This window comes from Nicotiana tomentosiformis, chromosome 12, assembly GCF_000390325.3.
Source record: "Nicotiana tomentosiformis chromosome 12, ASM39032v3, whole genome shotgun sequence".
Classification (NCBI taxonomy): Eukaryota; Viridiplantae; Streptophyta; class Magnoliopsida; order Solanales; family Solanaceae; genus Nicotiana; species Nicotiana tomentosiformis.
Window position 1 is genome coordinate 91,477,564 of NC_090823.1, and position 15,192 is coordinate 91,492,755.

Below are 15,192 nucleotides of genomic sequence, written 5' to 3' on the forward strand. Positions count from 1 at the left end.
TAAATAACAAAAACCTCAACAATCCCCCACATGAATGGGGAATGGCTATATCACGGAAGTATGCATGAAAAAACTGTGTGATTTGCAAGCAAGGATTAATCGTATCTGGATAAGTAGGTTTCCCTTTGAACTTTCCATAGTGAACTTATGTCGGATATACTCGGTCAATCGGTAGATTTGATATCTTTGAACCGTCGAACTTTGGTGTATACCTAGACAACCATAAGTCACACAACCGACCCTTAACCGTCTTTGGCTCTCATTGTTGTGTTCGTTTCAGCCATGAACACCGCCTGGTTTCATAAGTGCGTAGAGAACTGGCCTTACAAAGTTCTCCTTGAGCGGCTAACACTTCACACTTACATAGGTGATTCTTAAACGTGTCGTCATGTAGATACACTATTTGATATACCTCGTATCAAATTTAGAAATCATTAAAAAGCCTTAATGCTTTATCCTTGGTACTGAACATTGTCTCATCATGAGAACGGACTAAAATTTTATTTGACAATGTTGAACCGTCATTAATGACTTTGTTTGATCTCCTTGAACCTAGATCTTGGGATCTCCAGTCTTCTAGGTAGAGTTACCGCCACAATGACTTATTCTCGGCCATAGCCCCATTCCCCTTGATGATTTCTCAACTACCTCTCTAGTTAGGCCTTTTGTAAGTGGATCCGACACATTATCACTTGACTTTACATAGTGAATCGTGATAATTCCTCTAGAGAGTAATTGTCTAACGGTTTTATGTCTTCGTCGCATATGACGAAATTTACCGTTATACATAACGCTCCCAGCCCTTCCAATTGCCGCTTGACTATCACAATGTATGCATATTAGTGCCAACGGTTTGGGACAAAATGAAAAGTCTTCCAAGAAATTCCGGAGCCATTCAACTTCTTCACCGGCTTTATCTAAGGCTATGAATTCAGCCTCCATTGTAGAGCGGGCAATACATATTTGTTTGGACGACTTCCAAGATACCGCTCCTCCACCAATAGTGAATACATATCCACTCGTGGACTTAGAATCAGTTGAACCGGTGATCCAATTTGCATCACAGTATCCCTCAATCACCGCAGGGAATTTACTGTAGTGCAAGTCAAAGTTCTGGGTATGTTCTAAATATCCCAAAACTCGTTTCATTGCCATCCAATGAGATTGGCCTGGATTGCTCGTATATCGACTCAGTTTACTTATAGCACAAGCTATATCTGGTCGTGTACAATTCATGATATACATTAAGCATCCCAACACACGAGCATAATCCAATTGTGATATGCTTTAGCCTTTATTCTTTGCTAATGCAAGATTCACATCAATTGGAGTTTTTGCAACTTTAAAGCTCAAGTGCTTGAATTTTTCAAGTACTGTCTTAATATAATGAGATTGTGACAATGCCAGACCTTGAGGAGTCTTATGGATCTTAATTCTCAGAATTAAATCAACAACTCCCAAGTCTTTCATATCAAACTTGCTATTGAGCATACGCTTAGTAGCATTTATGTTGGCAATGTCATTACTCATTATCAGTATATCATCCACATATAGGCAAACAATGACTATGTGATTTGGAACATTTTTAATGTACACACATTTATCACATTCATTTATCTTAAAACCATTTGACAATATTGTTTGGTCAAATTTCGCATGCCATTGTTTGGGTGTTTGTTTTAGTCCGTAAAAAGACTTAACAAGTCTACATACCTTCTTTTCTTTACCTGGAACTACAAACCCTTCAGGTTGTTCCATGTAAATTTCTTCCTCCAACTCTCCATTTAAGAAGGCCGTCTTAACATCCGTTTGATGAATTTCAAGACCATACACTGCAGCTAATGCTACTAACATCCGTATGGACGTAATTCTTGTAACTGGAGAATATGTATCAAAGTAGTCTAGACCTTCTCGTTGTCTATACCCTTTGACTACGAGTCTTGCTTTGAATTTATCGATAGTGCCATCATCTTTGATTTTTCTCTTAAAAATCCATTTAGAACCCAAAGGTTTATTTCCAGGAGGAAGATCAACCAATTCCCATGTATGGTTGTTCAATATGGATTCTCTTTCACTATTGACTGCTTCTTTCCAAAATAATGATTCGGAAGAAGTCATAGCTTCTTTAAATGTTTGAGGCTCATTCTCCAATAAGAAAGTCACAAAATCTGGTCCAAATGAAGTAGACGTTTTTTGACGTTTACTACGTCTTGGATCCTCCTGATTACATATACTTTATTTTGTTTCTTCCCGAGGTCGTTTAGATCCTTCACCAAACGACTCACATTCCTTTTTATATGGATATATATTTTCAAAGAACTCAGCATTATCTGATTCTATAATCGTATTATTATGAATGTCGGGATTTTCTGATTTATGAACCAGAAATTGATATGCTTTACTATTTGTCGCATATCCTATGAAAACACAATCAACGATTTTCGGTCCTATCTTTACCCTTTTGGGTTTAGGAACTTGCACTTTTGCCAAACACCCCCACACTTTAAAATAATTTAAGTTGGGCTTCTTTCCTTTCCATTTTTCATATAGAATGGATTGTGTTTTGCTATGGGGCACTCGATTTAATATTCGATTAGCCGTAAGAATGCCCCCCCCTCATAAGTTCTGTGGCAAACCAGAACTTATTAGCAACGCGTTTATCATCTCCTTTAATGTGCGATTCTTTCTTTCCGCAATCCCATTCGATTGGGGCGTGTAAGGGGCTGTTGTTTGATGAATAATTCCATATTCTAAACATATTTCTTCAAAAGAAAATTCATATTCACCACCCCTATCACTTCTTATCATTTTTACTTTCTTGTTAAGTTGCGTTTTAACTTCATTTTTGTATTGCCTGAATGCGTCTATTGCTTCATCTTTACTATTCAGTAAGTAAACATAGCAATATTGAGTACCATCGTCAATAAAAGTTATGAAATACTTCTTTCCACCGCGAGATGGTATTGACTTCATGTCACAAATATTTGTGTGAATTAAGTCTAAAGGATTTGAATTCCTTTCAACTGACTTATAAGGATGTTTAACATACTTAGATTCCACACATGTTTGACATTTTGATTTTTCGCATTCAAACTTAGGCAGTACTTCCAAGTTAATTATTTTCCGCAAGGTTTTATAATTGACATGACCCAAACATACATGCCATAAATCATTTGACTCAAGTAAGTAGGAAGAAGCTGAAATATTATTATTGTTTTCCACAACCATTACATTCAGATTGAAAAGGCCCTCGGTGAGGTAACCTTTTCCTACAAATATTTCATTCTTACTTATGACAACCTTGTTGGACACAAAAACGCACTTAAAATCGTGCTTAACAAGAAGTCCAGTAGAGACTAAATTCTTTCTCATTTCGGGAACTTGAAGGACATTGTTCAAAGTCATGACCTTGCCAGAAGTCATTTTCAGAAATATCTTCCCATATCCTTCAACTTTTGCTGTTGAAGCATTTCCCATATAAACTGTCTCTCTGGGTACAGCAGGAGCATAACTAGCAAAAGCTTCTCTAACTGCACAAACATGGCGAGTGGCTCCAGAATCAAACCACCACTGTTTAGGATTTCCCACCAAGTTATATTCAGAAAGCACGGCACACAAGTTATCAACATCATCATGCTTTACTACCATGTTTGCTTGACCCTTTTTCTTGTATTTCTTCGGAGCGCGACACTCCGTAGATTTGTGTTCGATTTTTCCACAGTTGTAGCAGTTTCCACTGAACCGCTTCTTGCTTGGGTTGTATTTCGGAACAGAAGCCTTCTTCCTCTTTTTGTTATCTTCACAATATTTGCTCCCATTATTGTTAAATTTCCACGGCCTCTCCTTTCAGCAGCTTTATTGTCCTCTTCGATTCTCAACCGAACAATGAGATCTTCAAGGGACATTTCCTTTCGTTTGTGTTTCAAATAATTTTTGAAGTCCTTCCACAACGAAGGCAACTTCTCAATCATTGCTGCTACTTGGAATGCTTCATTGATGACAAGACCTTCAGCAAGTAGATTATGAATAATCACTTGCAATTCCTAGACTTGGGTAATAACAGACTTGCTATCTACCATTTTGTAGTCCAAAAATTTTGCGGCAATGAATTTCTTCATCCCGGCATCTTCAGTTTTATATTTCTTTTCAAGCGCATTCCACAATTCTTTTGACGTCTCCAAGCCACTGTATACATTATACAGATTATCATCCAGTCCGCTAAGAATATAATTCTTGCATAAAAAATCAGAATGCTTCCACGCTTTAATCACGACAAAGCGTTCATTCTCTGGAGTTTTATCTGGCAGATCAGGAACATCTTCCTTGATGAACTTCTGTAGACATAACGTAGTTAAGTAGAAGAACATCTTCTGCTGCCAGCGCTTGAAATCAATCCCGAAAAATTTTCCAGATTTTTCTGTCGGTGCCAATGCCGGTGTTCGGCTTGTCGATGCATTGGCAGTCACCGTCGGAACAGCTTAGTTTTCGCTTCCAGTCGTCATTTTTTCTGTAAAAGAACGACACAAACAAACGTTTAATAAACGTTTTCAAACTGGAGTAAAAATCACGTAGATTTTAATCTCCAACAAAATGCCACGAAGGCTTTACTCTCCAAAACGGGAGTACACAAAACCACAAAGGTTTTAGTTTGCAGAATAATAAGAATAACACAAATACATAAATAAATATTAAATTACTTAAGATTGTTAGTCCCGCCAATATTGCTGTATTTGTAAAAAATAATTCTGGAAAATATAAGTTATCGTAATGAAACAGTAATTAATTCGAGCCCACTAAATTCACAGTGTTTCCTTAAGGAATTTAATCCCCTCCTAGTACCCAAGGTTATGGATTATTTCCTCCCATGATAGAACGAATCACACACTGGTGTAGCGGTACTTCAAACCCCAGTGTTTCAGCGAACACAAAGTTCGGTAGCAAATCACACTTACAGTTGCTTTGTTTGAAGTTAAAACAATGCAGAACAAAGGAGTAGAAACTCAGAAAATCGTATGAAAATGTTGAGAGGAAGGAGTGCAATGTATAGCCAAAGTTGAGCGTTTTCAGTTTTTTTGGTGTCTTTCTTCAACAGCTGCTGCACATATTTATAGCAGTCAGCTTTGAAGATGAACGACCCTCCACCCTCCATGGTGGAGCATGCACTAGCACTTGGCCATGGTGGGAAGAGCATTAGGCAGCTGCTATTGCAGATGGTGGTCAATACACGGATTGGAACATATCCGTTACAAATGCGGATAATCTTACGTTAATATTTACTATTAACAAATAAATTTGGTCCAAAAAATTAATCAATCAATCGATCATTTGACCGAATCCGAATTCGAATCCGGATCTGGAGCCGGAGCCGGAGCCAGAGCCGAAGACGAAGCCGAAGCCGAGCCGAGCGAGCGACGACGACGACGGCGCGAGGCTTACTTTCTTCTTAAATCTTTAAGAGCTACAAGAAGAGAAATTATATATATACCCACCAAAAATCTTTTCCTCTTCCAATATGGGACAATGTCTCATTGTCAAGAGGGGAAACTTAAAATTTTACTCAAATATTTCATTTTTCCTCCATTTCCCATTCACCCTCATTTTAAGACTATTTCATCTTAAATAACAAAAACCTCAACAATCCCCCACATGAATGGGGAATGGCTATATCACAGAAGTATGCATGGAAAAACTGTGTGATTTGCAAGCAAGGATTAATCGTATCTGGATAAGTAGGTTTCCCTTTGAACTTTTCATAGTGAATTTATGTCGGATATACTCGGTCAATCGGTAGATTTGATATCTTTGAACCGTCAAACTTTGGTGTATACCTAGACAACCATAAGTCACACAACCGACCCTTAACCGTCTTTGGTTCTCATTGTTGTGTTCGTTTCAGCCATGAACACCGCCTGGTTTCATAAGTGTGTAGAGAACTGGCCTTACAAAGTTCTCCTTGAAGCGGCTAACACTTCACACTTACATAGGTGATTCTTAAACGTGTCGTCATGTAGATACACTATTTGATATACCTCGTATCAAATTTAGAATTCATTAAAAAGCCTTAATGCTTTATCCTTGGTACTGAACATTGTCTCATCACGAGAACGGACTAAAAGTTTATTTGACAATGTTGAACCGTCATTAATGACTTTGTTTGATCTCCTTGAACCTAGATCTTGGGATCTCCAGTCTTCTAGGTAGAGTTACCGCCACAATGACTTGTTCTCGACCATAGCCCCATTCCCCTTGATGATTTCTCAACTACCTCTCTAGTTAGGCCTTTTGTAAGTGGATCCGATATATTATCACTTGACTTTACATAGTAAATCGTGATAATTCCTCTAGAGAGTAATTGCCTAACGGTTTTATATCTTCGTCGCATATGACAAAATTTACCGTTATACATAACTCTCCCAGCCCTTCCAATTGCCGCTTGACTATCACAATGTATGCATATTGGTGCCAACGGTTTGGGACAAAATGGAAAGTCTTCCAAGAAATTCCGGAGCCATTCAACTTCTTCACCGGCTTTATCTAAGGCTATGAATTCAGCCTCCATTGTAGAGCGGGCAATACATGTTTGTTTGGACGACTTCCAAGATACCGCTCCTCCACCAATAGTGAATACATATCCACTCGTGGACTTAGAATTAGTTGAACCGGTGATCCAATTTGCATCACAGTATCCCTCAATCACCGCTGGGAATTTACTGTAGTGCAAGTCAAAGTTCTGGGTATGTTCTAAATATCCCAAAACATGTTTCATTGCCATCCAATGAGATTGGCCTGGATTGCTCGTATATCGACTCAGTTTACTTATAGCACAAGCTATATCTGGTCGTGTACAATTCATGATATACATTAAGCATCCCAACACACGAGCATAATCCAATTGTGATATGCTTTGGCCTTTATTCTTTGCTAATGCAAGATTCACGTCAATTGGAGTCTTTGCAACTTTAAAGCTCAAGTGCTTGAATTTTTCAAGTACTGTCTTAATATAATGAGATTGTGAAAATGCAGACCTTGAGGAGTCTTATGGATCTTAATTCCCAGAATAAAATCAGCAACTCCCAAGTCTTTCATATCAAACTTGCTATTGAGCATACGCTTAGTAGCATTTATGTTGGCAATGTCATTACTCATTATCAGCATATCATCCACATGTAGGCAAACAATGACTATGTGATTTGGAACATTTTTAATGTATACACATTTATCACATTCATTTATCTTAAAACCATTTGACAATATTGTTTGGTCAAATTTCGCATGCCATTGTTTGGGTGCTTGTTTTAGTCCGTAAAAAGACTTAACAAGTCTACATACCTTCTTTTCTTTACCTGGAACTACAAACCCTTCAGGTTGTTCCAAGTAAATTTCTTCCTCCAACTCTCCATTTAAGAAGGCCGTCTTAACATCCGTTTGATGAATTTCAAGACCATACACTGCAGCTAATGCTACTAACATCCGTATGGATGTAATTCTTGTAACTGGAGAGTATGTATCAAAGTATTCTAGACCTTCTCGTTGTCTATACCCTTTGACTACGAGTCTTGCTTTGAATTTATCAATAGTGCCATCATCTTTGATTTTTCTCTTAAAAATCCATTTAGAACCCAAAGGTTTATTTCCAGGAGGAAGATCAATCAATTCCCATGTATGGTTGTTCAATATGGATTCTCTTTCACTATTGACTGCCTCTTTCCAAAGTAATGATTCGGAAGAAGTCATAGCTTCTTTAAATGTTTGAGGCTCATTCTCCAATAAGAAAGTCACAAAATCTGGTTCAAATGAAGTAGGCGTTCTTTGACGTTTACTACGTCTTGGATCCTCCTGATTACATATAATTTATTTTGTTTCTTCCCGAGGTCGTTTAGATCCTTCACCAAACGACTCACATTCTTTTTTATATGGATATATATTTTCAAAGAACTCAGCATTATCTGATTCTATAATCGTATTATTATGAATGTCGGGATTTTCAGATTTATGAACCAGAAATCGATATGCTTTACTATTTGTCGCATATCCTATGAAAACACAATCAACGGTTTTCAGTCCTATCTTTACCCTTTTGAGTTTAGGAACTTGCACTTTTGCCAAACACCCCCACACTTTAAAATAATTTAAGTTGGGCTTCCTTCTTTTCCATTTTTCATATAGAATGGATTGTGTTTTGCTATGGGGCACTTGATTTAATATTCGATTAGCCGTAAGAATGGCTTCCCCCCACAAGTTCTGTGGCAAACCAGAACTTATCAGCAATGCGTTTTCATCTCCTTTAATGTGTGATTCTTTCTTCCGCAATCCCATTCGATTGGGGCGTGTAAGGGGTTGTTGTTTGATGAATAATTCCATATTCTAAACATATTTCTTCAAAAGGAAATTCATATTCACCACCCCTATCACTTCTTATCATTTTTACTTTCTTGTTAAGTTGTGTTTCAACTTCATTTTTGTATTGCCTGAATGCGTCTATTGCTTCATCTTTACTATTCAGTAAGTAAACATAGCAATATCGAGTACCATCGTCAATAAAAGTTATGAAATACTTCTTTCCACCGCGAGATGGTATTGACTTCATGTCACAAATATTTGTGTGAATTAAGTCTAAAGGATTTGAATTCCTTTCAACTGACTTATAAGGATGTTTAACATACTTAGATTCCACACATGTTTGACATTTTGATTTTTCGCATTCAAACTTAGGCAGTACTTCCAAGTTAATCATTTTCCGTAAGGTTTTATAATTGACATGACCCAAACATACATGCCATAAATCATTTGACTCAAGTAAGTAAGAAGAAGCTGAAATATTATTATTGTTTTCCACAACCATTACATTCAGATTGAAAAGGCCCTCGGTGAGGTAACCTTTTCCTACAAATATTTCATTCTTACTTATGACAACCTTGTTGGACACAAAAACGCACTTAAAATCGTGCTTAACAAGAAGTCCAGTAGAGACTAAATTCTTTCTCATTTCGGGAACTTGAAGGACATTGTTCAAAGTCATGACCTTGCCAGAAGTCATTTTCAGAAATATCTTCCCATATCCTTCAACTTTTGCTGTTGAAGCATTTCCCATATAAACTGTCTCTCTGGGTCCAGCAGGAGCATAACTAGCAAAAGCTTCTCTAACTGCACAAACATGGCGAGTGGCTCCAGAATCAAACCACCACTGTTTAGGATTTCCCACCAAGTTACATTCAGAAAGCACGGCACACAAGTTATCAACATCATCATGCTTTACTACCATGTTTGCTTGACCCCTTTTCTTGTCTTTCTTCGGAGCGCGACACTCCGTAGATTTGTGTTCGATTTTCCCACAGTTGTAGCAGTTTCCACTGAACCGCTTCTTGCTTGGGTTGTATTTCGGAACAGAAGCCTTCTTCCTCTTTTTGTTATCTTCACAATATTTGCTCCCATTATTGTTAAATTTCCACGGCCTCTCCTTTCAGCAGCTTTATTGTCCTCTTCGATTCTCAACCGAACAATGAGATCTTCAAGGGACATTTCCTTTCGTTTGTGTTTCAAATAATTTTTGAAGTCCTTCCACAACGAAGGCAACTTCTCAATCATTGCTGCTACTTGGAATGCTTCATTGATGACAAGACCTTCAGCAAGTAGATTATGAATAATCACTTGCAATTCCTAGACTTGGGTAATAACAGACTTGCTATCTACCATTTTGTAGTCCAAAAATTTTGCGGCAATGAATTTCTTCATCCAGGCATCTTCAGTTTTATATTTCTTTTCAAGCGCATTCCACAATTCTTTTGACGTCTCCAAGCCACTGTATACATTATACAGATTATCATCCAGTCCGCTAAGAATATAATTCTTGCATAAAAAATCAGAATGCTTCCACGCTTTAATCACGACAAAGCGTTCATTCTCTGGAGTTTTATCTGGCAGATCAGGAACATCTTCCTTGATGAACTTCTGTAGACATAACGTAGTTAAGTAGAAGAACATCTTCTGCTGCCAGCGCTTGAAATCAATCCCTAAACATTTTCCAGATTTTTCTGTCGGTGCCAACGCCGGTGTTCGGCTTGTCGATGCATTGGTAGTCACCGTCGGAACAGCTTAGTTTTCGCTTCCAGTCGTCATTTTTTCTGTAAAAGAACGACACAAACAAACGTTTAATAAACGTTTTCAAACTGGAGTAAAAATCACGTAGATTTTAATCTCCAAAAAAATGCCACGAAGGCTTTACTCTCCAAAACGGGAGTACACAAAACCACAAAGGTTTTAGTTTGCAGAATAATAAGAATAACACAAATACAGAAATAAATATTAAATTCCTTAAGATTGTTAGTCCCGCCAATATTGCTGTATTTGTAAATAATAATTCTGGAAAATATAAGTTATCGTAATGAAACAGTAATTAATTCGAGCCCACTGAATTCACAGTGTTTCCTTAAGGAATTTAATCCCCTCCTAGTACCCAAGGTTATGGATTATTTCCTCCCATGATAGAACGAATCACACACTGGTATAGCGGTACTTCAAATCCCAGTGTTTCAGCGAACACAAAGTTCGGTAGCAAATCACACTTACAGTTGCTTTGTTTGAAGTTAAAACAATGCAGAACAAAGGAGTAGAAACTCAGAAAATCGTATGAAAATGCTGAGAGGAAGGAGTGCAATGTATAGCCAAAGTTGAGCGTTTTCAGTTTTTTTGGTGTCTTTCTTCAACAGCTGCTGCACATATTTATAGCAGTCAGCTTTGAAGATGAACGACCCTCCACCCTCCATGGTGGAGCATGCACTAGCACTTGGCCATGGTGGGAAGAGCATTAGGTGGCTGCTATTGCAGATGGTGGTCAATACACGGATTGGAACATATCCGTTACAAATGCGGATAATCTTACGTTAATATTTACTATTAACAAATAAATTTGGTCCAAAAAATTAATCAATCAATCGATCATTTGACCGAATCCGAATTCGAATCCGGAGCCGGAGCCGAAGACGAAGCCGAAGCCGAGCCGAGCGAGCGACGACGACGACGGCGCGAGGCTTACTTTCTTCTTAAATCTTTAAGAGCTACAAGAAGAGAAATTATATATATACCCACCAAAAATCTTTTCCTCTTCCAATATGGGACAATGTCTCATTGTCAATAGGGGAAACTTAAAATTTTACTCAAATATTTCATTTTTCCTCCATTTCCCATTCACCCTCATTTTAAGACTATTTCATCTTAAATAACAAAAACCTCAACAATCCCCCACATGAATGGGGAATGGCTATATCACAGAAGTATGCATGGAAAAACTGTGTGATTTGCAAGCAAGGATTAATCGTATCTGGATAAGTAGGTTTCCCTTTGAACTTTTCATAGTGAATTTATGTCGGATATACTCGGTCAATCGGTAGATTTGATATCTTTGAACCGTCAAACTTTGGTGTATACCTAGACAACCATAAGTCACACAACCGACCCTTAACCGTCTTTGGTTCTCATTGTTGTGTTCGTTTCAGCCATGAACACCGCCTGGTTTCATAAGTGCGTAGAGAACTGGCCTTACAAAGTTCTCCTTGAAGCGGCTAACACTTCACACTTACATAGGTGATTCCTAAACGTGTCATCCTGTAGATACACTATTTGATATACCCCGTATCAAATTTAGAAATCATTAAAAAGCCTTAATGCTTTATCCTTGGTACTGAACATTGTCTCATCACGAGAACGGACTAAAATTTTATTTGACAATGTTGAACCGTCATTAATGACTTTGTTTGATCTCCTTGAACCTAGATCTTGGGATCTCCAGTCTTCTAGGTAGAGTTACCGCCACAATGACTTGTTCTCGACCATAGCCCCATTCCCCTTGATGATTTCTCAACTACCTCTCTAGTTAGGCCTTTTGTAAGTGGATCCGACATATTATCACTTGACTTTACATAGTAAATCGTGATAATTCCTCTAGAGAGTAATTGCCTAACGGTTTTATATCTTCGTCGCATATGACAAAATTTACCGTTATACATAACGCTCCCAGCCCTTCCAATTGCCGCTTGACTATCACAATGTATGCATATTGGTGCCAATGGTTTGGGACAAAATGGAAAGTCTTCCAAGAAATTCTGGAGCCATTCAACTTCTTCACCGGCTTTATCTAAGGCTATGAATTCAGCCTCCATTGTAGAGCGGGCAATACATGTTTGTTTGGACGACTTCCAAGATACCGCTCCTCCACCAATAGTGAATACATATCCACTCGTGGACTTAGAATCAGTTGAACCGGTGATCCAATTTGCATCACAGTATCCCTCAATCACCGCAGGGAATTTACTGTAGTGCAAGTCAAAGTTCTGGGTATGTTCTAAATATCCCAAAACTCGTTTCATTGCCATCCAATGAGATTGACCTGGATTGCTCGTATATCGACTCAGTTTACTTATAGCACAAGCTATATCTGGTCGTGTACAATTCATGATATACATTAAGCATCCCAACACACGAGCATAATCCAATTGTGATATTCTTTGTCCTTTATTCTTTGCTAATGCAAGATTCACGTCAATTGGAGTCTTTGCAACTTTAAAGCTCAAGTGCTTGAATTTTTCAAGTACTGTCTTAATATAATGAGATTGTGACAATGCAGACCTTGAGGAGTCTTATGGATCTTAATTCCCAGAATAAAATCAGCAACTCCCAAGTCTTTCATATCAAACTTGCTATTGAGCATACGCTTAGTAGCATTTATGTTGGCAATGTCATTACTCATTATCAGCATATCATCCACATGTAGGCAAACAATGACTATGTGATTTGGAACATTTTTAATGTATACACATTTATCACATTCATTTATCTTAAAACTATTTGACAATATTGTTTGGTCAAATTTCGTATGCCATTGTTTGGGTGCTTGTTTTAGTCCGTAAAAAGACTTAACAAGTCTACATACCTTCTTTTCTTTACCTGGAACTACAAACCCTTCAGGTTGTTCCATGTAAATTTCTTCCTCCAACTCTCCATTTAAGAAGGCCGTCTTAACATCCGTTTGATGAATTTCAAGACCATACACTGCAGCTAATGCTACTAACATCCGTATGGACGTAATTCTTGTAACTGGAGAGTATGTATCAAAGTAGTCTAGACCATCTCGTTGTCTATACCCTTTGACTACGAGTCTTGCCTTGAATTTATCAATAGTGCCATCATCTTTGATTTTTCTCTTAAAAATCCATTTAGAACCCAAAGGTTTATTTCCAGGAGGAAGATCAACCAATTCCCATGTATGGTTGTTCAATATGGATTCTATTTCACTATTGACTGCCTCTTTCCAAAACAATGATTCCGAAGAAGTCATAGCTTCTTTAAATGTTTGAGGCTCATTCTCCAATAAGAAAGTCACAAAATCTGGTCCAAATGAAGTAGACGTTCTTTGACGTTTACTACGTCTTGGATTCTCCTGATTACATGTACTTTCTTTTGTTTCTTCCCGAGGTCGTTTAGATCCTTCACCAAACGACTCACATTCCTTTTTATACGGATATATATTTTCAAAAAACTCAGCATTATCTGATTCTATAACCGTATTATTATGAATGTCGGGATTTTCTGATTTATGAACCAGAAATCGATATGCTTTACTATTTGTCGCATATCCTATGAAAACACAATCAACGGTTTTCGGTCCTATCTTTACCCTTTTGGGTTTAGGAACTTGCACTTTTGCCAAACACCCCCACACTTTAAAATAATTCAAGTTGGGCTTCCTTCCTTTCCATTTTTCATATGGAATGGATTGTGTTTTGCTATGGGGCACTCGATTTAATATTCGATTAGCCGTAAGAATGGCTTCCCCCCACAAGTTCTGTGGCAAACCAGAACTTATCAACAACGCATTCATCATCTCCTTTAATGTGCGATTCTTTCTTTCCGCAATCCCATTAGATTGGGGCGTGTAAGGGGCTGTTGTTTGATGAATAATTCCATATTCTAAACATATTTCTTCAAAAGGAGATTCATATTCACCACCCCTATCACTTCTTATCATTTTTACTTTCTTGTTAAGTTGTGTTTCAACTTCATTTTTGTATTGCCTGAATGCGTCTATTGCTTCATCTTTACTATTCAGTAAGTAAACATAGCAATATCGAGTACCATCGTCAATAAAAGTTATGAAATACTTCTTTCCACCGCGAGATGGTATTGACTTCATGTCACAAATATTTGTGTGAATTAAGTCTAAAGGATTTGAATTCCTTTCAACTGACTTATAAGGATGTTTAACATACTTAGATTCCACACATGTTTGATATTTTGATTTTTCGCATTCAAACTTAGGCAGTACTTCCAAGTTAATCATTTTCCGCAAGGTTTTATAATTGACATGACCCAAACATACATGCCATAAATCATTTGACTCAAGTAAGTAAGAAGAAGCTGAAATATTATTATTGTTTTCCACAACCATTACATTCAGATTGAAAAGGCCCTCGGTGAGGTAACCTTTTCCTACAAATATTTCATTCTTACTTATGACAACCTTGTTGGACACAAAAACGCACTTAAAATCGTGCTTAACAAGAAGTCCAGTAGAGACTAAATTCTTTCTCATTTCGGGAACTTGAAGGACATTGTTCAAAGTCATGACCTTGCCAGAAGTCATTTTCAGAAATATCTTCCCATATCCTTCAACTTTTGCTGTTGAAGCATTTCCCATATAAACTGTCTCTCCGGGTCCAGCAGGAGCATAAGTAGCAAAAGCTTCTCTAACTGCACAAACATGGCGAGTGGCTCCAGAATCAAACCACCACTGTTTAGGATTTCCCACCAAGTTACATTCAGAAAGCATGGCACACAAGTTATCAACATCATCATGCTTTACTACCATGTTTGCTTGACCCCTTTTCTTGTCTTTCTTCGGAGCGCGACACTCCGTAGATTTGTGTTCGATTTTCCCATAGTTGTAGCAGTTTCCACTGAACCGCTTCTTGCTTGGGTTGTATTTCGGAACAGAAGCCTTCTTCCTCTTTTTGTTATCTTCAACAATATTTGCTTCCATTATTGTTAAATTTCCACGGCCTCTCCTTTCAGTAGCTTTATTGTCCTCTTCGATTCTCAACCGAACAATGAGATCTTCAAGGGACATTTCCTTTCGTTTGTGTTTCAAATAATTTTTGAAGTCCTTCCACAACGAAGGCAACTTCTCAATCATTGCTGCTA